The following is a 26,169-nucleotide window of genomic DNA, read 5'->3' as shown; positions in this document are numbered from 1 at the left end:
GGGCAATCTAGTTCAATGAAGGAAGAAAGTAAGGTAACAGACAGAACTATCTTCCTTGTTTTAAAACTTGTCTTCTGGTTAATTTTTAATTTTTTATAACCATTGTTATAGCTATCACTTATATAGAAAATTTATAATGGGTCAAGGACTGTGCAAAGCACTTTATAATGATCTCATTTGATCTTTACCATAACCCTGGAGTGGTGGGTGTGCTAGTATTATTATCTCCATTTTGCAGATGGGGTAACTGAAGCAAACAGAGGTTAAGCCCTGGTCACACATCTATTAAATGTCTGTCCAAATCTATTAGTCTATCCATTGGGTCACCTAGGGACCTAACTAACATTTATATAGTGCTTTAAGGTTTGCAAAACACCTTATTTATTTGCAAACCTCATTTAATTCTCACAACTTGGTCTGGTAGTTGGCATTATTGGCCCTAAATTGCAAAGAAAGAGATTAAATTGCTTACTCATGGCCTCTAATTAATACTTAACTTGAAGCAGAATTTCCAAGCCTGTACCATTCACCATTAGCAAAAATACAATTACTATGAATTTAGAGGGTTTAGTTGAAGGGAATTTTGCATTATAAATACAAAGTTCTATGGACACCCATATTTCTATAAAATATAGATCTATATTATTTTTGGTAAATATTCTTTCTCAACAGAAAGTTTAAATGCTAATCCTATTGAAACTCCTTTATTCCTCTCTTGGGGTCTCTTTAATCTTTGAACCTTAAAAACTGGCAAAGCTAGCTTGGACAATCATTTGGCCTAGAGTTCTATTTTTTGAAATATTAAGATCAAGTGTTTCACTGCCTGTTTGATCGAGTCCAGCTACTTACAACAAAATGTGCTTCTTTTGAAGTAAAAATGTTCACTCATTTAAGCTGTTATTGCTTTGGAGTCTCATTTTGGAGTCTAGAAGTAACATACCTCAATAAGTGACTATTTCTGAAACAGAACCCGTCACTACTCCATATTGAGTATTAAATATTTTTTCAAATGAGTCTAAAATAGTTGGTGAAATTAATTTTAATTGTACAAATCTTATGGAGAATCTAATAAATATTAGTCTTCTGTTATGTGTCAAATTGAGAGAAGCTATAATACTTTAAAGTTTGTGAAGGCATTTACAAATATTTCACTTTATCTCTAGGTACAATGTCTTATTATTTCTATTTTACAGGTAAAGAAGATGAGGCAGGAAGAGGTTAATTGACTTGACTAGAGTCAAGCAATTAGTAACTGAAGCAACATTTCAGGTTTTCCCAACTCTAGGTTCTTCAGTACTCCATCTACTATGTCATCTAGCAGATAAAAATAATATATTAGTATTGTATTATTGCTTGTTTGATATCCTCAATTTCAGTGTTTGTTTGCATCTAAAAATTCCAGTGGTTATTTTTATAGTTTTAAAGAAAATGCATGTGCCTATAATATTTGATGTTCCTTCTGATCAAGGCAATGGGTGCTTATTAGTCATCTACTACATGTCGAATTTACTGCAAGATATTGTCGAAAGACAAAAGAAGTCAGTCCAAGGTTTGTAAACATACTTGTGGTATTTGGAGACATTACCCCATTAATTTAGAGGAACTTGGGACTCAAACAGAAATGCCTGCCCCCATCCCAAACGTCTTTATAATTGCAATGCTTTATAAGTATTTCTGGATTTCTTTTCCTATTGTTTGAAGCAAATTTCTCTCTCTCCAGTGTTGCCTTTTTTAAAAGTCATCTCTCATTGATCTGGAGGTCAAATACCACTGAGTAAATCAGGTATAGACAAGCCTCAGATAAAGGAAGTTAAAGAACCAACAAACTAATAAGACAAGAAACAATAATTCCACAGGCACTGCTCCCCTGGGCAGCCCAGGCCAATTAAGAAACTATGATTGGTTCCTGAGATGTGACATGTGAGAGTTAGTGGGAGGAGGAAAGAATTTATAAGCTAAAATCAGACGGAAGTTGAAGTCTTTGGTGTGAGCCTGGAGAAGCAGAGGGGACCCTTGCTGAGTTGCAGCTACAGGCCCATTAAGATGGCTAATAGATTAGAAAGCTAAGTATCTCTCTACCTCTCTCCTAATTTTCCCTCTTTTTACTACTCCTTTGATTTAATAAAGTTATCAAGTTACAAATAGCCTTGTAATTTTAATTACACTATGAAATGTTAGCATACAAAACCTTGAATAGAAGACTCAAGTTCTCAAAAAAGCTTCCACTTTAGTTTCCAAATGAAGAAAAAATTGCTTCCATACATTATTACCTAAATTTTCTCCGTATGTTTGATTTAGGGGAAAACTTGTTTTCTAGCTCTGAAAATTTTCAACGGGTTTTTTTCTCTCTCTTATTTATTCACAAATCCTTCTCCTATCCAAAAATCAGGTAGATAAGACGTTCTATGCTATTTTTAAAATTAATTATTCCAGTTACATGTAGAAAATATTGACAATTGTTTTATGATATTTTAGGATTCAGACTTTCTCCTCTCCCTTCAACTGTGTTTTAAGAATAGGGAAAAAGAAAGAAAGTTCAAAAAAAGGAAGATGGATAAATTACCATAATGCTAGGCCACTAAGAAGAGGTTCTGAATGAGGTCTGTGTTTTTACTCAAAGGATACAACATTCAGTTTAGGGTAGTTAGGGGGTATAGTGGATAGAGAGCTGAACCTAAAGTCAGGAAGATTTATCTTCTGAATTCAAATCTGGCCTCAGACACTTAAATCATTGAATTCTATTTGTCTTAGTTCCTCATCTATAAAATAAGTTGGAGAAGGAAATGGCAAACCACTCCAATGTTTTTGCCAAGAAAACCCCAAATGGGGTCACAAAAGTTAGACATGACTGAAATGATTAAACAACAACAGTAAAATGCTCTATTTATATAATTGAAAGAAAAGACCTTAATTCCTTTAGATTTGTATAGTCATTTCTAACATTGTACTCCTTTAAAATATAAATTTTAAAAATCAAATACCTGTTTAAAATCTAAACAGGGTGCACTGGAGTAAGCTCTTAAGAGAGCTAAGTTTTCAATTTTCAGTGTAAGCATTTACTCAGAAACAAGGAAACGATACAAATCAAAGTCTTGCGTCATTGTTGACTATCTAGAATTAAGAAAATGATGGAGAAATATTAACAAAGCAGATTAACTTAAAAGTGTGTTATGAATACATTTTTTTTTCTTTCTGAGAACCTATTGTTAACCATTTACTATACCCTTCAGTGTAGCAGGAGCTGAGATAATTGCTGGAAACAGAAAGATGAAAACTAAATATTTCTTACTCTAAGGGAGCCTTCATGCTCCTATACAATAGATACAGAGATAAATCAATGAAAAACATGTAGAAAGTAATCCTAAGTAATTTCAACTAAGCACAGTGGGGATCAGGAACTCTTTTACAGGAAGTAATAACCAAACTCTGCTTTGGAGTTCCAGAATCGATGGGTTAAGAGATCTGGAAAAGAGATAAGAGATGGAATATTGTGTCTGGTAAATAGAGAAGCCGGGTTTACTGGAACAGGAAGTACATGAAGTTCAGTAACATGAAACAGAACTGCAAAGGCACATGGACTCCGTCTGTAGCCTGTGTGGACCTATGAAAATTCGTTTTCTAATTAGAATTGGGTGACCTCATAGCTAATGGCCCTTCTTTACTTATGTATGTCCACATAAAACTAACTTTTATCGCATTAATATTCAACTAAATTATTCTAGAGCTGAAAATTCAAGTCAAGTAAAGTAAAAATACTTTTTCTTAAAAGCTGCAACTTCTACATTATGTTATAAAAAAATATTCCAAACTGTCTCTTTACAGACAAAAATAAATAAATAAAAGCCTTTTTATTCAAAAAGTGTTTTGACTTGTGCAATGCTTTCAATGGGAGATAAACTCTGCATACAATGAAAAAAAGTTGCTCCTCTTCAGTTCAAAAAAAGACTGAAATAAGTGTTTAGCAATCACTCCTATGGTGCAGAGTTATATGTAAAATGCATAACATTGAATAACTGGAGTTTTCAGATATGCTTGTATTCATTTAAAAATCAGTCTTGCTTAACGGCAATCAATTACTTTCTTTTAGTGATCTCATCTGTTTTTTTTTTCCAGGTTGTGTGTCACGCCTATAGATTAGCACCTCGCCCTGTTCTTTGACATGTCTTGGGAACTAATAGTGAAAGAATACAGTTGCAGCTGAGAAGTGTCAACATGGAAATATAGAGATCCCCAGTTTATTTAGTTTGAGTGTAGAAACCCCAGGTTTTGACTGTGTCACAGGAGAGGTTTTCCCCTGAGGGAAGGTCCCTCTTCACCAGACAATGGACTTCCTGGTAGATGGTTTCTCCCCCTATGCTAAGGTCCATTACCTAGGTGGCCCAGCCCTGGGCTGGGTCTTTCCTTTTTGTGTCCATTGTGGGGCATCAGCCCCTCATTGTTATTCCTGTCTGGAACTCCTCATTTTCCTTTCTTACCAGTCAATCAACTGTCCCTCTAATCCTAAACCCCCCAGGTCATCTAGAGTGGTATATAGGTTCCCCAAGTTCTTTTATCCCTCCGAGTCCATCCTGAGTCGGTGGCACTCCCAGGGGTCAGTGACCAGGGCATCCAGACTCTGTGCAGTCTCCGGAAGAAGCTCTGTTGTCGTATTATTAGTGCTAACCCCTTTTCCCTTGATTAAAGAGTGATTTTGACTATTTAATAGTTCTGCGTTTTTTCTAGTTGACAGAAGGAATTGTCTGATGCATATTTTGGTCAAATGAATCCTATGATTTAATTTCAGCAATTTCTCTGAAATTAAATTGATCTCTTTGCACTAAGAATTGTTGTTAATTGTATTTGTTATTTGTACTTTACACATGAATATATTTATTTGTAGATATCTGAATGGCCACTAGCTGATATTGAAGAACAAATTTCTATTCAGGTGCAAGATTGCATAAGTGACCTTGAAAGTCCCTTACAACTTTGAAACACCAAGTTTGTAAAGTATAATTCATGCGGATGAAATGTATTTGCTGGTAAACATTAATGCCCCTAGCAAGGAGTGGTGGCACATGCTCATAATCTGTGTTACAAGGGAGACTAGGGCAGGTGGACTGCTTGAGCTCAAGAGTTCTAAGCTGCAGTGGGCTAAGCTGAGTGAACTTCTGCACTAATTCTGGCACCAATATGGTAAACCTTCAAGATCAGGAGGCTAGTAGTCCTGCTAAGAGGACTGAAGCAACGCAAGACAGAAATAGCAGATCAAAGCCCCGGTGTCAATTTTAGTGGGACCTGGTCCATGAATAGCCCTTGTGCTTCCAGTTTAAAAGGAGACACAAGCTTTTTTCGTCCCCACAAAATGCCCCTAAATCACAAATAAAAAACCCAAAGCTGGGAATAAATTGCCAAAGCTCTCAGAAAATAAAAGGTAGGAAAAACATCTGAATATGATTTCCTATGTATTCATCTAGTCTAGTATACAAGGCAATATTTTATTTATTTTTCTATTTATTAGTATGGGAAGATAGCAAAGATTCCTTCACATTTTATGTATTTTGAAACTGCCTTCTGAAATGATAGTAATAATCATTACATAGCAAAATTAGAAAGCAATACAGTAACAGAACCAGAAAAGAAAACTTCTATTTGAGATAAATAATTAGAATTATAGTTTTATTCAACATCTGGACTAATATGAAAATATTCGGGAAGGAGCAAATGATAAGATATAGCTAACTTTAGTTAATCATCCATCTATCTATCAACATTTATTAAGAGCCTAACATGAGCCAGGCACTGTGCTAAGCCCTGGGGAACATAAAAGGAGGTAAAAGTTAGTCCTTGCCTCAAGGCACTTATACATTAATGGGAAAGCAAGATGTAAACAAAAATATACAAAATACACTATATATAGGATAAATAGGAAATAGTTAACAGAGGGAAGGGATTCCATCTGTTCATTTATTTAAGGTATTATAAATTTATGGTAGGGATAAAAAAATGGAGATTTGATGAAAGTAATGTAGATCATGACAAATTTTAGATGGCCAAAAAAAACAAGAAAACAAGAGAGGAAAGAAATCTTTTTTTTTTTAAACATTATTTTATTTGGTCATTTCCAAACACTATTCATTAGAAACAAAGATCATTTTCTTTTCCTCCTCCCCCCCCCTCCCCACCCTTCCCTCTCTCATAGCCTACGCTCGATTCCACTGGGTATCACATGTGTTCCTGTTTCTAACCCATGTTGTTGGTATTTGCATTAGAGTGTTCATTTAGAGTCTCTCCTCAGTCCTATCACTTCCACCCCTGTAGTCAGGCAGTTGCTTTGAGGAAAGAAATCTTATTGGGCGGTCTCAGTTCCCATTTTTAGGTCATCCTGGATTCCACCATGGTTGGTGTTAGCAATCTACATATTTGATTATCAGTGGAAATGTTGATACTTCTTTTTCTCTCAAAGATTTTGAAGATAGTAGTGTTATCCCCTTCGGCAGTATGCTCAGGAATTTTAAGGCTAGACAGTCTGGATATTAATCCCAAATTATTATCAAATCCATGTTATAATAAATTTTTCTATTCCTGTGTCCACAACCATGTTACTAGTAGTGTTGAAACAAATTACAATCTTTTACATAATCTATCTAGAGGACCAAAAAATCTGCCTAACAGGTAGTAAATATGTCTATGTATATATAAATACTATACCATAATGTGTGATATATATATATATATACATATACATATGCCTATAAGTAATGTCTACTATGACCTTTAATCAATTGATCGATTAACATTTAAATGCATATTATGTTCCATTTTGTGCCAGGCTCTATGTTAGAAGATAGGCATATAAAAATAACATTTATTCAGTTCTTGTTCTTGATAATTTTGAATTTGATTAGGGGACATGAAATATATAAATACAAAAATATGCATTACATATGTATATAGACACACATATATATTATATGTGTATACACCAGTTAAATAAAAAATAATTTCTAGGGGTAAAGAGGCACAAGAATTAGGGAGTTGGGTGGATGGTGATTGATTTAAGTTATGGAGGAAACTAAGGATTCTAAGAAGTACAAATGAGAAAGGTGTATATTCCAGGTATGGGGGATAACTTGTGCAGAGATAGACACAGTAGATAAAATGTTCTCTGTAACAAAGAGCCCTGGTCCACTATTACTATTTTTTAAACTCTTCCATTTTGTCTTAGAATTAATGTTATATATTGGTTTCAAGACAGAGGAGCAGTAAGGGCTAAGCAATGGGCATTAAGTGACTGCCCAGGGTTGTATAGCTAGGAAGTGAACCCAGGATCTCCCATTTTAGGCCTGGTACTCAATCCACTGAGCCACCTAGCTTCCTCCCATCCATCATTACTTTTTTGAAAGAGATCTTCAGGCTGTGTGGATTTCTCAATTAATTTGTATTTGAATAGGAACTAAAAATTAACCATGTATTCTGGGTTATATTATAGAAAGAGATAGTGGTTATAGTGGTTACATTTTTATCACCTTTAAGCAACTAAAAGGATAAGCAAGTTAACCAAATATGAAAAAAATGAGCACTATGTAGAGGACCACATTTCCTAGGTATAAGACATTGTGTTCTAGATTTACTTATCATTTAATTTGTTAAGTAGAATGACCACTCCTAGAAAATGGCATTCCCCTTACCTAGCATAAGGGATACATCTTAGCTTAGGCAGATTCTAGGTTATATGGGAGATGCAACCATCTCAGTGCAAGAATCTCAACAGGTTAGACCAAAATTCTTGGTATCTATTGGGCTCAATACATGATGTGTATTTGACCCTTTCTTCTTGGAATCAGATAATGTAGTATGGCTCAGCCTTGCATATTTAGAGGAGAAATATTTAAAACCCATCTTTACCATAAAAAAAATTTAATTTAGTTGCATCCATACTTAAGTACCTAAAAAACCAATGGGTCTGCCTCTCCATTCAAAAGGAGTAATTTGTAATTTTGCCTTTTTACTTTACTTCTTCTTTACTTAAATAAGAATCTCCTCTCCAAATTGAAAAGTAATTATCTAGCTATTGCATGAGGAACTCTCATAAGGAAGAAATCACTACTTCCAGGAACAACACATTCTATGTCTGGATATTTCGAATTTTCAATCAGGCCATTGTCTTATATTACTGAGCTCTAGGAAAAAAAAAACCAACTCCTCATTAGTAATGTTTAAGCAATAATTAATTTTCTCCATCACTCATTATCATCTCCATCAAATTTCACTTTCTAATTTATTTAATCTAAGACAGAGCCATACAAAGAGTAGCCCAATATTTTTCTAGTTTTTTTGCACAATTGAAAGATAAAGGATTTTTCTCACTTGAGAGAAAACCAAATTTTAATTTCACTATTAATGTCATCAAGTAGAATTATTTAATATATAAAGTTCAGAATTTAGTCCTTTAAGTCTCTGGCAACACAGTCAATTTTGGTGCCTTTTTTTTTTAAATAATGAAGAACTTTTGAATTTCTTTCGATACCTTTTTTTGGTTATTGTCAAAATGAAAAATATTGGGCCAAAACTAAGCACTGACAACACAACAAAAAGGAAGTGTATCAACAAAGTGAATCATTCAGTAACATAATCTCTTGGGAATGTGTCAGTTGAGTAGTACCCTCTCTAAGCTGTCTACTATTTTTAGCCTATAGCTCATTTGATATAATTTCTCTGAAAATATCAGTTATCTTAAAATATATTCTCTATAGACACTTTTGAAACCAGTATTTCTTGGAAGGAAAAAAAAAACAAGTAAAATCATTAACATTCAGGTCAAATAATAATCATTTTTAAAAATCTTGTCTCCTTCATTGTTATACAGGTTAATAAGCTTTGACCTTCAAAATTTACAGTGAAATCCTGCTTTCAGATCTTTGACATTGCTCTTGATGATTGTTCATTTCCTTCTTAATCATCAATTCATATTTCCTGATTGCTTACTCACTGCATATCACTGTGCAAAGCACTGAAGGGAATTTAAAGAACATACAGATAATTCTGTTCCTGTCTTCAAGGATTTTATTTAGATAAAACAGATATGTTTCTGGATGTGAAACACAATGTGCTACTGGGCAGCCAAAGAATACAAATATAGTTGTACATACAGTGAGCTCTCAATTTTCGTAAGATATCTGGAGGTTACAGGCCATCTAAAAACAATTTATACTTGACTTTGGAATGCAACAGGTTGGCCTTCTAAATAATGTTTTAGGTATTACCAATATTAAAGTTTATATGCCTTAGGCATTCTTGTCAGCTGAGTAGTAGAGAAAGGCGTCCCAAAAGGTTGCAGGGTATAAACAGTTCATAAAATATAACTGCTAGTTTTCTGTATATTTTAGCCAGCTGAGAGAAGTGGTATTGATGTGAATCCAAGGGTTATTTTGCTTAGTTGAATTAGGTCTTACAGAAGATTAGTTTTTTGAAGGGTGAGAAGAATGCAATTAGACAAATAAAAAAGAGGGGCAAAAGGTACTATGGCTGAGAGTCATCAGATGGAGAAAAACTTGGGAATAGACTGGGAGATGAATAAGAAAAGAAGAAACACTATGAAAAGACTAATATGATTAAAACAGGGAGCGGAGAGAAGAAGATGTAAGTAAGAGATAAGAGAGATGAGATTTGGCAAGATAACATTTCTATCTCATGTTCAATACCCATTATATTTGTTTATGAGACAGAAAAGAAGTGTTTTTAGGGTTCTTAGGAATATGAGCAGAATCTTTATGAGGGATTTGAAAGGATGACATGAATGAAGGAAAAATTAAAACAGAAGTTCCTAACCTTTTTGGGCCCCTATTCCCATTAGCTTCTAGCAAACTCTATCACACAACAAGAAATAAGAAATAAATTAGAGTTTGCTATGCATATGTACATAAGAAAAAAAGAAAGAATTTTATTTTTAATTAAGAAAAAATGACCCCCTTCCCCTTAAAAAGCTCTTTATATGCCTCTGGGAGTACATTTATTTCAAATTGGAAACTTCTGAAAAATAAGAATTATTATAAAGGAAGTAGTTTTGTTGTGAAGTCAGTTTTATTGTTTAAATAAAAAAATATAAGGTCCCAAAGGGAGGGGCAGTCTAGTAGTTAAGAGAAGCTAAATACTACAGAAGACTTTGGAGAAAAAAAAAGATTAAACATCACCTTTTTGATATTGAACTAGAGGTAATAATGACCTGCATTTAAATAATAATGTTGCATTAAAAAATAGATCATGCAAACATATGAACTGTGGGAGAAAGTTGGATCAATAGATTAACCTGAGATCATCTTTACAGAAATAGTAATGCAAACTGTAGCCTCTTATTTGGCCTCCTTAAAAAGCCTTAACCTTTCTGATCATATAGCTGCCAAAATGATTTTCTTAAACTGCAAATCTGACCATATCACCATTCCTCAACAAATTTTAGTGGCTCACTATTGCTTTCTGTATCAAGCATAAACTATTCTGACATTTAAATTTCTTTATAACCTCTCATTTCTACCTTTTCAGCCTCATGCATTATTTGTCTCCAACATAAGGAGAAATTTATCTTTTCTGGCTTATTTGTGTAAAGATAATTTTAGGGTTGTGACTTAAAATCTAAATTAATTGGTCACCAGGGAAAAATCCCAAATAAAATACCCAAGTCAGTCTGGAAATTTATGGTAATTTTTAATTAATATAGAGGCAAGGATTTTAAGGAGAAAGAGGGAAGAGGGTATAGGATTTCTCTCATCTGGCCTGTGCCGGGGGGAGTTCAAGATCTCCACCACTAGGTCTCTGAAGAAGATTAGAGGCTTCTAAGAGGATAAAGTTGTAAAATAAAGGAGAAAAACTCAGCCAAAACTCACCACCGAAAGAGTCAATAGCTGTAGCCATGCCAAGATGCCGAAAGGCTCAGCATGCTGTCACCAGCTACCTGCCACCAGCACAAAGATACTGGAGAGAGGAAGTGACACCAAATATATAGACCTCTAAGTCTAGTGTTCCCTCCTCTAAATTTTCACGTCTACCAATCACATCAGAGGCTTTTCTCCAGGACTGCCCATTCTTTAGTTCTCATCTTCTTAAGACTTCTTTAATTTTACCTTTTGTTAGTTACTTAACCTTTTTATGATTAATTTATATAGCTACTTAACACCTTTTTGTAGTAAGATCTAAAAATAGACAGCGTAAAGTTCTAGCTTCACTATAAAGTAAGACCTAAGTACCTTCATTGTTCAATCAGATTGCAATTTTACTTTCACCATAAAGTAAGATCTAATGAGGGTGGAGTGATACAAAGTTCACATTTGCTCATAAAGTTTCATTTTCCATCTTCATGTCTCTACATCGACTCTCCCTCAGGTCTGTAATGCCTTCATTCCCTCTTCACTCGTGGAATCCCCAGTTTCTTATATAATTCAGTTCACGTTACCTTCTACATGAAAATTTCTGAAATCCCATTTCTCAGTGTACCACCTCCCCAATCTAAATTTAATGTTGCATATTATCCTATGTGTAATTTTAACTGTTCAGATTGACCCCGCCTCCTCTCATTAGCATCTGTCTCTTTAAGCCAGGAGTTGTTTTCATATTCGTCATTTGATTCCAGTGCTTAGCCCAGAATAAATGCTTATTGACTGAAATGAACTCTATTAAGTGAGTGAGTATACAGGGGTGGTGAGATAGGGAGAAGAGGAGGGGAGAGAAGGAATGACACAGAGATTAAGGGAGAGAGGCAGAGAGAAGGACAGAAGGACAAAAAGAACAAAGACTAGAGGGCGCCCATTGTTAAAGGAAGAGATGTTATCAGTGTGATTGCTTAAAGAGCAGTTACCAGAAAGCAAAGAGAGGGAAGAATTTCTGAATTTGAATATAGATGAACTAGTACTCAGATGTGTGGGATATGATGAAGAATAAGAACACAAGGAGGAAAAAATCCCAAGAAAAAGCCTCTGGATTTGACTGCTAGATATTATAATGAGTCATAGCAGCTGAATGAAGAGATGTAAGTCATTCTTGGGAGGAGGAGTAGAGAAGCTTCTATGTCAGAGCAGGAGCTGGCTTATTTAAAATCACATATTCTTAGATAATAGAGAGATGGGGTCATGAGGATGAGAAAGACTGATAAAGAAAGCAAAGAAAGTTTCTTTCAGAAATTCATTATATTCATAGCAATCATAGTTCTTTGTTCTATTTCTCTATTCTTCCTTTCCTCTAATTTGATCATTACTCCCTTATTTGGTGCTAATTTTTTCTGCTCCCCCCAAAAAGCTGAGTGGTGAGGTGCCAAAGGCAAATCCCCAAATCTTTCTCAGTTTTGTTTGGCTCTAATATATTACTGTTTTCTTCTCTCCCCCCACTCCCCCAAAAAAGCCAAGTGGTAAGATGCCAAAGACAAATTTCCAAATCTTTTCTCAGTTTTGTTTGTGGTGGTGCTGCTGCTGGTAGGGAGTAGAATGAATATTTATGGAGGTTATAAAGCTAAAGATAGGGCCCTTTTAAAAGTTTTTCAGGTGACTTGGAATTTAACCTAATTCCATTGCTAGCATGAGGTAGAATATGTAACTGAACAGAGTGAAGAAGTATCCTTCTCTAGTATTTTCTCTGGAAGTATCTTTTTCTGGTTAGGAAGCCAGAAAAACTACTAAGTAGGAGTAGAGGAAAGGGGAGGGGGAGGGGAAGGGAGAGAAAAACATTCAATAGGAGTATTCTAAACAGTGCAACTTCAAAAACCTAGTCCTACATAATTGGCATGTCTTGCACATGGTTGACTAGAAAGCCCACAGGGCATGTGTTCACTATTTCAAATAAAAAACTTAGGGTATTTTTATCTATGTGCTTCTTATTCTAAGCACACAATGACTCACTAACATCAATATTCCAGACCACTTTTTTTTTTCTAGAGGGGCTGGTCCATTGGGAAGTTTTTTCTTGTCTTATTCTCTATAATGCAGCCAATAGAGGGAAATCATAGTCTCCCAAAATAAAAAAAAAAAAGGCACTAGTTGAAAAGGACTGATTAAGAGTTTCTAAAAATCCTTACCCTTTAATTCCTTCTCTGTAGCATACAATTTGAAGCATTTTGGAAACTGTGACTTAAGATAGCAGTAACACTAACAAATGACTATGGGTGAATTGTTACTAAAAGGGAAATTATCAATAAGTAGTTTTTTTAATGATTATATATCATAAGTAATTTTCTTCCTAAAGACAAAAGCATATATCCTTATGACTCTTTTCAGTAGTAATCATTTGGCATTTTTTTTCTATTAACTAGGAACTTAACAAACCCTTGTAAGCAAGAGGGGGAAAGGAGATCCCTTAGCATAATTCTAAATTCTTTAAAGCACAAAGTATCTAACTTCTAATAACTGTGATTCAATCATCTCTTAATTGTTAAATCTAATTTTTTCTCAATCCTAATCCTTGACCTTTTTTTGCAATGAATGATACTTTCAGCCACCATTTTCTCCTTAATACAATCTTTCTTCTGTTTTTCTGTTGTTGTTGTTGTTTTGTTTTTGTAACATTGCTCTCTAGGTTCTCCGATCTATCTAATGAATCCTTCTCAATCTCTTTTGCTGGATCTTCATCTAGGTTTCACTCAATAATTCTGGGCGTCCCTTAAAGGTCTGTCTTGAGTCTCCTCTTACTCTATGCTATTTTGCATCAGTTTGAATAGATTCAGTTATCATCTATGCAGATGATTCTTGGATCTGTTTATTGAGCTCTAGTTTCTCTCCTGATCTCATAGTTTCTTGTTTCCAGATGTCTATTGGACATCTCCACCTGGATAGACATCTCCAACTCTATATGTCCAAACCTGAACTTATTATCTTTTCCTCTAAGTTTTCTTCTCTTCCCAATTTTTCTATACTGTGGAGGATATCACCATCTGCCTAGGAATCCAGGCTCTCAACTTAGGTACCATTTTTGACTCCTCTCCCTCTGACCTATCCAACCTATTACCAAATCCAATTGAAACCCTCTCCCTCTTTACTGCCACTGCCACCACCTTGGTGTAGACCTTCATCACCAAGCTTACACTATTATAATAGCTTTCCAGTTTCCCTGCTTCAAATCTCTCCCTATTCCCATCTATCTTCCATTCAAATATCAAATTGGTCTTTTTAACATACAGGTTTATTCATGTTCCTATACTTTCTCACCCCAAATTTAATAAACTCTAGCGACAATGTATTACATCAAGGATCAAATTTGAAGTCATCTCTGGCTTTGAAATCCTTTCATAACCTGGCCCCTTCCTATCATTCCAACTTTCTTACATCTTATTCTCCCTACATTATCCAGGGACACTAGACTCCTTGCTTTTCCTCACGCAAGATATTTTATCTCCTGATTCCATGCTTTTTCACTTGTGCCTCCCCATGCCTGGAACACTCTCCCTTTTTCTGTTTTCCATGGATTTCTTCAATGGTTTCACTTTCTGCAAAAAGCCTTTCTCCATCTATCTTAATGCATCTTTCCTTTATTAACTCTACTTAACATTATAGCTATGTTGCTCATGTATGATTCTTGGTATGTTGTCTCCCGGATTAGATTGTGAGCTCCTCAAGGGTAGGGATTTTTTTTTTTTTGTATACTGCAAGTCATATAAAAGGGATAGCACAAAGAAATGACGGCTTCACTTTCCAGAAGCCAGTAGCTTAAACACAGGACTTTTGTTTGTAGTAGCTATGGCATGTTCTCCCTTAATGTAAGGACCTAAAAGGAGTCATGGAGAAATAACCAAAGCAATGTATTCCCTACATAACTGACCTTCCCTGATAGATATCCTGCAACATTAATTAATAAATATTTATTTAATGTCTATGGTATTTTCAGAGATTGCACTAGGAACTATAGGGGAAATATATATGCATACACACATGATACATAGATATAGACATAGATATAGATATAGATATGCCTATGTGTGCTTAAGCCTGGCAGAATACTTTTGACCTCCCAGAGGCTACAGTCTGGTGGATGAGATGACCTGTACATAAAAAGCTGTGATCCAAAGCCATATCAGATAAATCCTAAAATGCATGACACAGAGTAAGTGACTTTTGAGTTCAGGAAAAGAAAGATCAATAGTGGCTCTAATTTCCAGGTTTGTGAATACACATCTGGGCTGCCAAGGAAAGGTCTAAGTCTTTCTTCCATAGTAGGAGAAAAGGGATTCTTCAACTTGCTCTACTTTCCTCTCCATAACTAAGCATAGCTATTGAATTAATCTGAATTACTTTTCAGTACTATTAAATTAATTCCCCATTTGTAGTTTGCAGGCAGTTGCAGAACAGAAAATTCTTCCTCTGGGATCCTCTGTGTAGACCAAAACAAAATTAGTGGTACAAATTCAAAGATGGTAGAGTTGAAATTATTGGCAATGGATTCACCAGAAAGAGCACCTATAGGCTACACTGGAAAGATATCATAGAAGACTGAAAACTGTGAAACAACAAATTGAGAAGATAAATGTAATAGGAACAGAGAAGATGCAAACTGGTTTATTTTTTGACTAAAACTGTTATTTCATAAGCAGAGAGAGCCTCTGGTGACTAACTTCTACTAATAAGGAGGCTTTGCTATTACTATTACTACTGCCACTATAAATCAAGCTTGGGGTTTTAGAATGTTGAATGGAGACAAGTGACTTCCCTAAGTTTACATATCACTATGTTCTAGATGCATGAATTGCATGTAGATTTCTTTCTTTTTTTTTTAATTAAACTCTTACCATTTGTCTTAGAATCAATACTGTGTATTGGTTCCAAGGCAGAAGAGTGGTCAGGGCTAGGCAATGGGCATTAAGTGACTTTGCCCAGGGTCACACAGCTAGGGCTTGTCTAAAGTCACATTTGAACCCAGGACCTGCCATCTCTAGGCCTGGCTCTCAATCCACTGAGCTACCCAGCTGCCCCCTTGCATGTAGATTTCTTGACTATGAGCCTAGCTCAATATGTCTCTCATAATTTCATATGAACTATCAGTTGTACATTATTCTTCTGTTAGTATACACTGAGACTCCTTCTGAAGGATGTAAAAAATAGACTGGAATACAGGACTACAATCCCCATGAGCCTTTGCTCCACTTCCCCAGAATGCCTTTTTTTTTTGGACTTCCGTTTTTGGAGCAGAGGCGTCTCTTCCATGATGTGAGGTTATTTTGTCTAGGCCTCTGGCCTAGGCACATGTTTCTTACTTGTATATTCTTAATCTTTAACCTTTAATAAACCTCTAAAAAATATATATTCCTTGCAGAGAGAAACTAATTTCTACCTGCCTCAGTCTCCCCCTCTCCCCTAAATTTTAATCTTTACAGTTTGGCTAACCACTACGGGAAAAAGAACTTTCAGTCTTCTGATTTCTTTTCTGATCTTAAATTCAGTTTTAATAGCTAGTACCTAGAAAGCTTCCTGCCTGCAGCCTGCAGCCCTGATCATCCTCACCTGGTACCTGGTCCCGGCCTTGCCCACCCCCGCAGCCGCTCCTGCTCCTGGCCTCTCACCGGCCCGCTGCCTGCCTATTTCTGTGCCCCAGACCCAGGAGCCCGACCCAGCCGGCTCATCACCCAGATCCTTGGAGCAGATCGCTCAGGACTCATTGCGACCAGCTGGTAACAGTATTGGCCATGTGGGCGGAGGGGAGAGACCAGAGGGAAAGGAGACCGGGCAATTTTCCCTTAGGCTAAGCCTCCACGTGGCTGGGGGTATTGGCCACAGGGGTATCAGAGGGGGGAAAGACAGAAAAGACTAAAGAGAAGAAACAGATCTTTTCAAACAGAAACTTAATAGCAATGGGCTGTTTAAAAGGATTTTTGACTCTTCTGGCAATTTCATTGATTTTACCTGCCCGTCTGGGAGCAGACTCAGCCCAAAGATTCAACTTTAACTTTGGGGAGGAAAATGGGTGGCCCAGCGAACTGGAAGCCAGGCCCAGAGAAGGGAGGTCTCTAGCTAAAGTCTGGCCTCCGATGCTTCTCAGCTATGGGGCCCTGGACGGATCCCTTGAACCCCTTAGCCTAGCCTTTACTACTCTACCTTCGGACAATAGACATTTAAATGGATAATTAAAAACAAAAAAACAAACAAACAAAAAAAAAACCCCCAAGGAACTTTGAAGAGACTAAAGGCTATATTCTAAGGCATTTCAGACTCCAATGGTTTATAAACATCTCTGTATTCTATTGCATTGTTTTGTTTAAGGTTTAACTTTGTGATTTTAAGTTCATATATTACTGGATTGAATATTATTCTGTGAACTGAAGGTTGATTGAATTTATTTTGAATGTACTGAGTTTTGAAATTCTGTTGTTTTTCCCCTATAACTGTGTTGAAAAAATATTATTGTGAATAAGCCCATATATGAAAAAACAGCTTTTTTCTATTTTGCTGAGGATAGATGGACTTCAGAACTGGTTATAATTGTATTAACAACCTTTGAAAATTTAATGTGCTAAATACCTCAAATGATTTGATTTTAAGGGTTTTTTAAATATGATTTTGGAATTTTTTTTAACAGTCTGGTTATTTTTGCCTGCCCCTACCACGAGGTAAGGCCCATTACAGTAGCTGAAGTGAAATGTATTTTATAAACCCCAACCTTCCCACATGTGAATGGAAGTTGGGCAGTTAATTTCAGGGCATTTGTACCCTTAAAAAGCCTCCAAAAGGAGCACCCCTTTATTTATGCTCTTTAGCTCACTATTTTACTTCTACCAGAATGATATATAGATTTCTTGATTATGTTCTTAACCCAAGATGAGTTTTACTTTGTTTAAAAAATATGTTTAAATACCAAGGTTGAAGATTGCTATGTTTGTAAAAATTGTGACAAATGTCCATCAATTCATAGGTTTTAAAAATGTCACACAGCAACTTATGTGAAATATGAAAGTGTGTTTGTTTGCTATTGTAATTAATTGGGCTATTGAGAATTTTGGGGATTTTGATATCTACATATTTGTACTACTGTATTTTTAAAGATGAAAAAATTGTTAACCTTGTTCAATTCATTTGCCTTCTACTCACAGTGATCATGGCCAGATACAAAGAGGAAATGGATCTCATTTTTTGGTGAGAAAGCCTTGTATTTTATATTTTCTTAACTGACACAGTGTCAATGGTTATAAGCTATATTTTTGAATTTTTAAAAGCTCTTTTATTATTATATTTTTCTTGCATGTGCAATATACTTTTTCAGTTTTTTTATTATTTTTTCTTTCCTTTTTATATTTGAAGCACATGTCACCAGTATTAAGATTTTCTTTAACTTTTTGACTTTTCAGTGCTACAAGTTTGAAATACATTTGCTAATGCATGCCCTAGAAAGCTTGTGACTATAAAAATTATGCCACTAATTATTTAAATAAATTATGGGACTTTGCTTAATGATTCTGTCTGATTCTAGGACAAGATATACACAAAAGAGCCACTGCATAGTGCCAATAGAGCACAAGGTCAAAGAGACCAACCAATCCTGGAGAAATTGACGTCACTTTGAGCCTAGACAAAGAGGACTTGAACGTGTTTGGGGTTCGAGGTTGCGGCTGTTTAACATGTGTTAAAAGCAGGTCTTCCTTGTTCCACATTCTACCAAGTACCTCAAACTTGGCTCCCGGAACCTTGGCTTATATACTCTGGTCCCCTTTTCTGCCTCTCATAGTGTGGTAACTTTCTGTAGTCCTGGCTACTGACTGGGTAAATGCATCATTGCTTAGATCATTTTGATTGGACCCTGATTGAAGGACCTGTTATAGATTTATTTTTCTTCTACTTGGAATTTTTACACATAAGACTTTGATAGTCTATATTTTCATCCAGAAATTTTTCTTTTCTTTTGGATTTTCTGATGTCTTTTTTAATATTTCTTGCCAATTGATTCATATACCTCATACCTCAGCCATGCATCCCTAACTGATTCTGAATCTTTCAATCACCCACAACACGGGGGAATGTAAAAAAAAAAATCATTATTTAAATTGCAAGTTTAAATTCCTTTTGAGAAGAATTTTAGGTGAAGAAGATGCTACCTCTCTGAATCCAGAACTGAACTGTTGGAGAAGCCACCATGAAGAAGCCTCCAGATCACAAGTTGCACAAAATTGAACTTTGGGTGTGGTTGATTGAACATTTATTTGTATGTATACTTTTATGCCAAAGGGGACTGCCCCCTAACGGCTTTTTGTCAATGTGTTCAGAAATTATTGGTTTTATTCTTTTTTCTCTTATCCTCACACTATTGTAATCTTTTAAGTTTATTATGTTTTTATGATCCTTTTGGGGAAAAATTAATTTTTCCACAAATGATCACACGGGGGGATGTAAAAAATAGACTCGAATACAGGACTACAATCCCCATGAGCCTTTGCTCCACTTCCCCAGAATGCCTTTTTTTTTTGGACTTCCGTTTTTGGAGCAGAGGCGTCTCTTCCATGATGTGAGGTTATTTTGTCTAGGCCTCTGGCCTAGGCACATGTTTCTTACTTGTATATTCTTAATCTTTAACCTTTAATAAACCTCTAAAAAATATATATTCCTTGCAGAGAGAAACTAATTTCTACCTGCCTCAGTCTCCCCCTCTCCCCTAAATTTTAATCTTTACAAGTCTTGTTGCCAGACAACAAAATTTAAGAGGATCATGGAATTTTTTGCCAAGAGGATAAAAACAACAATAACAAAAAATTATAGTGATAATAATAGGCTTTTAGAATATTAGAACACAAAGGGTGTTATTACATGTGACTGGGAAAATAAGATATCTTTGAATAACATTTTTTGAAAAAGAATTTAGAGGGGCCTCAGAGAAGGACTACATAGATGAGTACTACAACACAGTAAAGGAACTAGGATTGCAATTCAAATGCTCAGACTCCATATAATTGCCATTCAAAACTGAAATTTGTTGAAAAAAGATGAAATTAGTTATAATAAATATATTATTTTCTGAAATAGGAAAATCTAAAAGTTTATTTTGCGATGATCTTTGGAATAAAGGGAAAAAAATCTATTTATATAACAAACATAAAAAAAAGACCATAGTCTCTCAGAAAGAGTACTGGATTTAGAATTGGAAACTTGACTTTGCTTTTCCTCATTGGATCTAAATTATCTCATTTTAAAACTGAGCTTCCATGATAAGATTTTAAAAAGAATAAATTATTTGATTCTTTTAAAACTTAATAATCAGATTAATTTAATTAACAAATTGGAATCTAAAAGAATTCTCATTTCATTTCTCATATCTGCTTTCCCATCTACAGAAAAATAAAGAACAGGATTAAAAATAATACAATCAATTAAAATTTTTGTTCTGAATTTTTAAGGCAAAGTTATATGCCACATATGAAAAGGAACTATTCTTGATGATGAATATTTAAGACAAAGGACAAGATGGAATATGCTTCAAATATTTTAAGAAGGTTTTAGGTTCTTTGTGAAAAAGGACATTCCCATTCTAGATGAAGTGTCTGAGGGCAGATTTGAACCCAAGACCTTCCAGTTCCAGACCTGACCCATTATCCACTTTCTCCACTGATCCACCTTGCTGTCTCAAGGCATATAGATCTTACTCGGTTTACTGGATTTCTCCCTGAAGCAGTTCATGTTTCAATTTTTGATTCTGGCACTGGCATGGGTTATCACTTATGCCACTCTATAGGAGGAGGAAATGAGGTTAGCAATATAGTCTAGAATTCCCAAGGGAAATTTAAATGGGATTATATTTGCAAGCCCTGAAGAAAGGTGATCCCTATAATTAGAAAACATTATTGTTTCTTCCTTAAATAGAAAGGTACATGGTAGATGTATAGTATGGTCATATATGTATCAATAAAATGAATCATAGTCTACAGGAAGGGAGGAGGGGAGTTACAATTCTGGTTTCTGACAGCTATAAAATGAGAGAGAAACATATTGGATTTCAGTTATCAATCAAATATGCCCAATAAAAACTAGTTTACATAAAGTTCATTTTCATTTTCATTGATATAACTTGTTCTTGACTTTGATAGGGTTGTAATAACTAATATAATAATATATCTAATCCTTTTCCTTCTAATAATAATCAAAGAATTTCCATGGCAGTGTCTACACACCCACCTATAATAAACTATTTCTACCACATACTTGTGAATTGTCCCAGATCTCGTGACTCTGTGACTATAATCACAAAATACCCAATGCCTGGTCAATTAGTTGATTGGAGTCAATTAATGTAGTCCCTAATGGTTAGAGACATATATAGACCAAGTATCTGGTGGACAGATTTTATTTTTTACTGAAATATTTTAGTACAGTTTCCATATAGCCAAGACTTTTTTTTTTAATTAATGAAAACCTTCGAGCTTAGAAAATAAGCTGACTTGGAAAAAAATATTCTTACAGGAAGTAATTCCAGTGGTATTGCCATGTTAGCAGTCAATAATGTTTAACAAGACTTAATTTCAACTCACTTGAAAGCATGAACAAGGATAAAAAAATTTTCCAAGACTATAAAGGTATAAGATATTTGAAAAGATTAGAAACTATACAGTTAGTACCATCTAATTATAATGGGCAATTTGTCATAACTGACTTTAATCTTGAACTAAAGATTTTGAAACCACTGCTCAAAGACACATACTAATGGAGAGAGTTATTTTCTCTAACTATCATGTCCTCCTAAAGAGCTTTAGATGATCATTTGCTGAAGCAATCTAAGCATTTTGTAAGGTGTAGTTTCACATTTTCCCTCCCAAACTCCACCATCAAGTTAGCTTACTTACAATTTGAAGACTATATCATGGATTATTATAAGAGGACAGAAAGACAGGGCAGGTTTTTAATGTTTTAATTTGTTGTCCAATCCTTGAACTCTTGCTTTATAAGCCTATAGGAAAAGAAAAACAGGAAGAAACACATTCATTAGATAAACATGTTAAAAGATAACTAGTAGAAAAAAATTTCATTTGTCCTGAAAATCAAATTTTTCTGGATATAATTTATTAAATAGCAATATTTTATATGTTCATTTTCTATTTCAGGTCAGTGCTATTAAAATCCATTTACTAGGGTTGCTAGGTGATTCAGTGGATGGAGAGCCAGATCTGGAGGCAGAAGGACCTGGTTTCAAATCTAGCTTCAGATACTTCTTAGCTGTGTAACCCTGGGCAAGGCACTTAACCCCAATTGCCTAGCCCTTTCTGGTTTTCTGCCTTAGAAACAATAGTTAGAATCCAATTTTAAGACAGAAGATAAAGGTTTTAAAAAAACAATACCATTCATAACAACAGCTAGCATTCATATATTACCTACTATGTGCCAAGCACTGTGCTAAAGACTTTTTACTACATAGTTTGCTAAAAGTATTTTACTGAAGATTTTCCATTTGATCCTCACAAAATTCCTGGGAGGTCATTGCTATTATTTCTCTCATTTTTACAGAAAAGAAAACCGAGGCCTAGAAAAGTTACATGACATGCTTAGATCATATAGATAGTAAGTATCTAATGTTTGATTGAATATAAACAAGATTCTTGACTCCAGGTCTAATGCTTTATTCACTGGCCACTTACCTATCACTAATCTGCTAGCCATAGCTTATAACTGTTGCTGGTCCTACTCCTGTTATCTACTTAAATCTTCAGGATGTCAATCTCACTAAATGTCCAAATTATAACATGTAATTTTTAGGGTTGAATAAAACCTCTGTCATTATTAATCCCTATAAACTTTAGTAAAATTATAAATAATTGATTCAACTTCTCATGTATCTGGAAAGAAAATGCAGTTTATAGGTCAGTTTATACATAATATTAATAATTAAAGTTATTAAATTAAAAATCTAATATTAATAGGATAAGGATAAATGAATATTCTTATGGTTTAAGATAAGTAAATGGGCATGCATGCTAAAAGACATCATATATCTTATTTCAGACTTTTATATTCTGAATGCTCTATTTTGTTTTGTTTCTGAGATAGTGATTCATCATATTTTTGATACAATCATAAAATAATTTTTCAAAAAGATCAATCCAATTCAATTCACCAAACACATGTTAAGCATCTAATACATGGAAAATGTTGTGCTGTGATATTGAAGGAAATAAGAGAGATAAGTAAGACACAGTCCCACATTCTAATGGAGATAATAAAATTTTAGTCTGCAGAGTATAAACACATTTGCAAATAACTATAATATGGTTTGTCCATTAGAAAGTACAAAGTCTACTTCCTTAAGGGAAAGTACAGGACCTAAAGAAGAAGAAGGAGATTTTTTTTTTTTCACTTAAGTAGAAGTAGGGGAGGGGATCAGGGAATTCAATAAGTAAATTTTTAAGAAAGTCAAAAGAAAAAAGAGACAAGGAAGGAAATTATAACTTGTGAAAAGGTACTATAGATATAATGAAGTAATATCTATACTAAACATATATACAAAAATTGGTATAACTTTATAATTTTTAAAGGAGAAATTAACTGAACAAGCAGAAATAGACAGTAAAACTATAATAGTAGGGAACCTCAACTTCTCCCTTTCAGATCTAGATAAATCAAAATGAAAAAATAAACAATAAAGAAGTAATTGAAATTTAAGGAAAATTGGAACTAATAGATCTCTGGAGAAATTGAACACATAGATTAGATATATCTAATCTAATCCTACCCAAAAACTGATCATATATTAAGACATAAAAACTTCACAGCCAAATGCAGAAAAGAAGAAATAATAATTGCATCAATTTCAGACAATAAAATAATCAATAAGAGTCTATAGAAAGACGAATAAAAAATTCTTTGGGAACTAAATAATCTAATGCTAAAAAGTAGGTCAAAGAACAAATTATAGAAACAATAATATAATTAATGACAATGAGATAACATATCAAAATTTATGGAATACAGTCAAAGCAGTCCTTATGAGAAAATTTATATCTCTAAATGCTTGCATCAATAAAATAGAGAAAAAAAATAGATCATTGAATTGGACATGCAACTAAGAAACTAGAGAAAGAACAAATTAAAAATCTCCAATTAAACACTAAATTGGAAATCCTAAAAATGAAGAGAAATTAATAAAAATGAAAGAAAAACCATTAAACTAATAAATAAGAGTAGAAGATGATTTTGTTGTTTTCACAAAACAAATAGACAAAGCATTCACTAATTTGATTTTAAAAAAGGAAAGAAGAAAAAAATTGATATAAAAATGAAAAGTGTGAACTCACTAACAACAAAGAAATTAAAGCAATCATTAGGAGCTATTGTGCACAATTATATGCCAATAAATCTGATGATCTAAGTGAAATGAATATTTACAAAATACAAATTGCCCAGATCAAAAAAGAAGAAATAGAATACTTAAATAATCCCATCTCAGAAAAAAGAAATTGAATAAACCATCAACGAACTCTCTTAGGAAAAAATCCCCAGGGGCAGATATATTCCCAACTGAATTCTATCAAACATTTAAAGAATAATTAACACCAATACTATACAAACTATTTTGGAAAATAGGCAGAGAAGGAATCCTGTCAAATTCATTTTATGACACAAATATGGGAATGTTGCCTAATTCAGGAAGAACAAAAACAGAGATAGAAAATTATAGGCCAATTTCATTAATAAATACAGATGCAAAAAATTTAAAGAAAATACTAGAAGGAGACCACAGCAATATAACATGAAGATCATTCACTCTTACTAGGTGGGATTTATACCAGGAGTGCAGGGTTAGTTTAATGTTAGGAAAAATGTCAGCATAATTGAGCATATCAATAACAGAATGAGCAAAAATAACATTATTATCTTAATAAATGCAGGAAAAGCTTTGATAAAATACAGCACCCATTCTTATTAAAAACACTAGAAAACATAGGAATAAACGGATCATTTCTATAAATGATAAGTAGTATCTACCTAAAAGCATTAGCAAGTATCATCTGCAATGGAAATAAGTTAGAAGACTTCCCAATGAGATAAGGGATGAAGCAAGGATGCCCATTATCAGCACTTTTATTTAATAGTGTACTAGAAATGCTAGCTTTAGGAATAGAAGAAAAAGAAATTGAAAAAATTAAAATAGGCAATGAGGAAACTAAGCTATCATTCTTTGCAAATTGCATAATGATATACTTAGAGAATCCTAGGGAATAAAAATTTAAAAATAGCTGAAATAATAATTTTAATAAAGTGACAGGATATAAATCCACAGAAATCATTAGCATTTCTATGTATTATCAACAAAGTCCAGTAGCAACTCATTGTTTAACAAAAACTGCTCAGAAAATTGGAAAACACAGTATGGCTAGGCAGAAGTATCTCATACCCTATACTAAGATAAGGTCAAAAGGGATATATGATTTAGGTATAAAGAGTGATACTATAACTAAATTAGGGGAACATAGAATAGTTTACCTGGTAGATCTTTGGAGAAGGGAAGAATTTAAACAAGAGATAGAAAGCATTATAAGATTTTAAATGAACAATTTTGATAATATTAAATTAAAATAATGTTAACAAATATTAGAAGGGAAAAACAAAGTAGGAAAAAATTTTTACAACAAATTTCTCCAATAAAGATCTAATTTATCTAATCTGTTAGAGAATTAAGTTAAATTTACAATAATACAAGTCATTCCCCAATTGACAAATGGTCAAAGGCTCTGAACATGTAGTTTTCAGGTAAAATAATCAAAGCTATCAAAAATCATATAAAAAATCTTCTAAACCTCTATTGATTAGAGAAAAGCAAATTAAAACAATGCTGAAGTATCATCTCACATGTATCAGATTGGTCAATACGGCAGTACAGAAAAGTGGCGAATATTAGAGATGAGGCAAAATTGTAACACTAATGCATTGTTGGGGAGTTGTGAACTGATCCAACCATTCTGGATGGCAATTTGGAACTCTGACCAAAGGGCTATAAAACTGTGCATGTCCTTTGATTCTGGAATACTGAGTTTGTATCCCAAAGAGATCACAAAAAGAGGATAAAACCTATTTATACAAAAATATCCATGGAAGCTCTTTTTTGTAGTGGCTAAGAATTAGAAATTGAGGGGATATCCATCAATTGGGGAATGGCTGAACAAAATGTTGTCTGTGTTGGTGATGGAATAATACTATTGTGCTATAAGAAATGATAAGCAAGATGATTTCAGAAAAAGCTGGAAAGATCTGCATT

At 34.1% G+C, this 26,169-nt stretch overlaps 1 protein-coding gene across 3 annotated transcripts in view; it reads right to left on the bottom strand.

The window, feature by feature from the left end:
• The window catches only part of FUT9 (fucosyltransferase 9), a 267,862-nt gene that overhangs the window by 117,174 nt on the left and 124,519 nt on the right, over window positions 1–26,169 (bottom strand). For 2 of the 3 annotated variants that reach the window (XM_007484337.3, XM_007484334.3), the window contains exon 2: window positions 21,767–21,870. The gene's annotated coding sequence lies outside the window, so the exon portion shown is untranslated. Of the gene's footprint in view, window positions 1–10,862; window positions 10,955–21,766; window positions 21,871–26,169 lie in introns of those variants that run through there. The other variant, XM_056818606.1, reaches the window with a different exon arrangement.

The sequence above is a fragment of the Monodelphis domestica genome, chromosome 2, assembly GCF_027887165.1.
Source record: "Monodelphis domestica isolate mMonDom1 chromosome 2, mMonDom1.pri, whole genome shotgun sequence".
In the NCBI taxonomy this organism is placed as follows: Eukaryota; Metazoa; Chordata; class Mammalia; order Didelphimorphia; family Didelphidae; genus Monodelphis; species Monodelphis domestica.
Note: the sequence above shows the minus strand (reverse complement) of the source record. Positions and strands in the feature narration are given on the sequence as shown.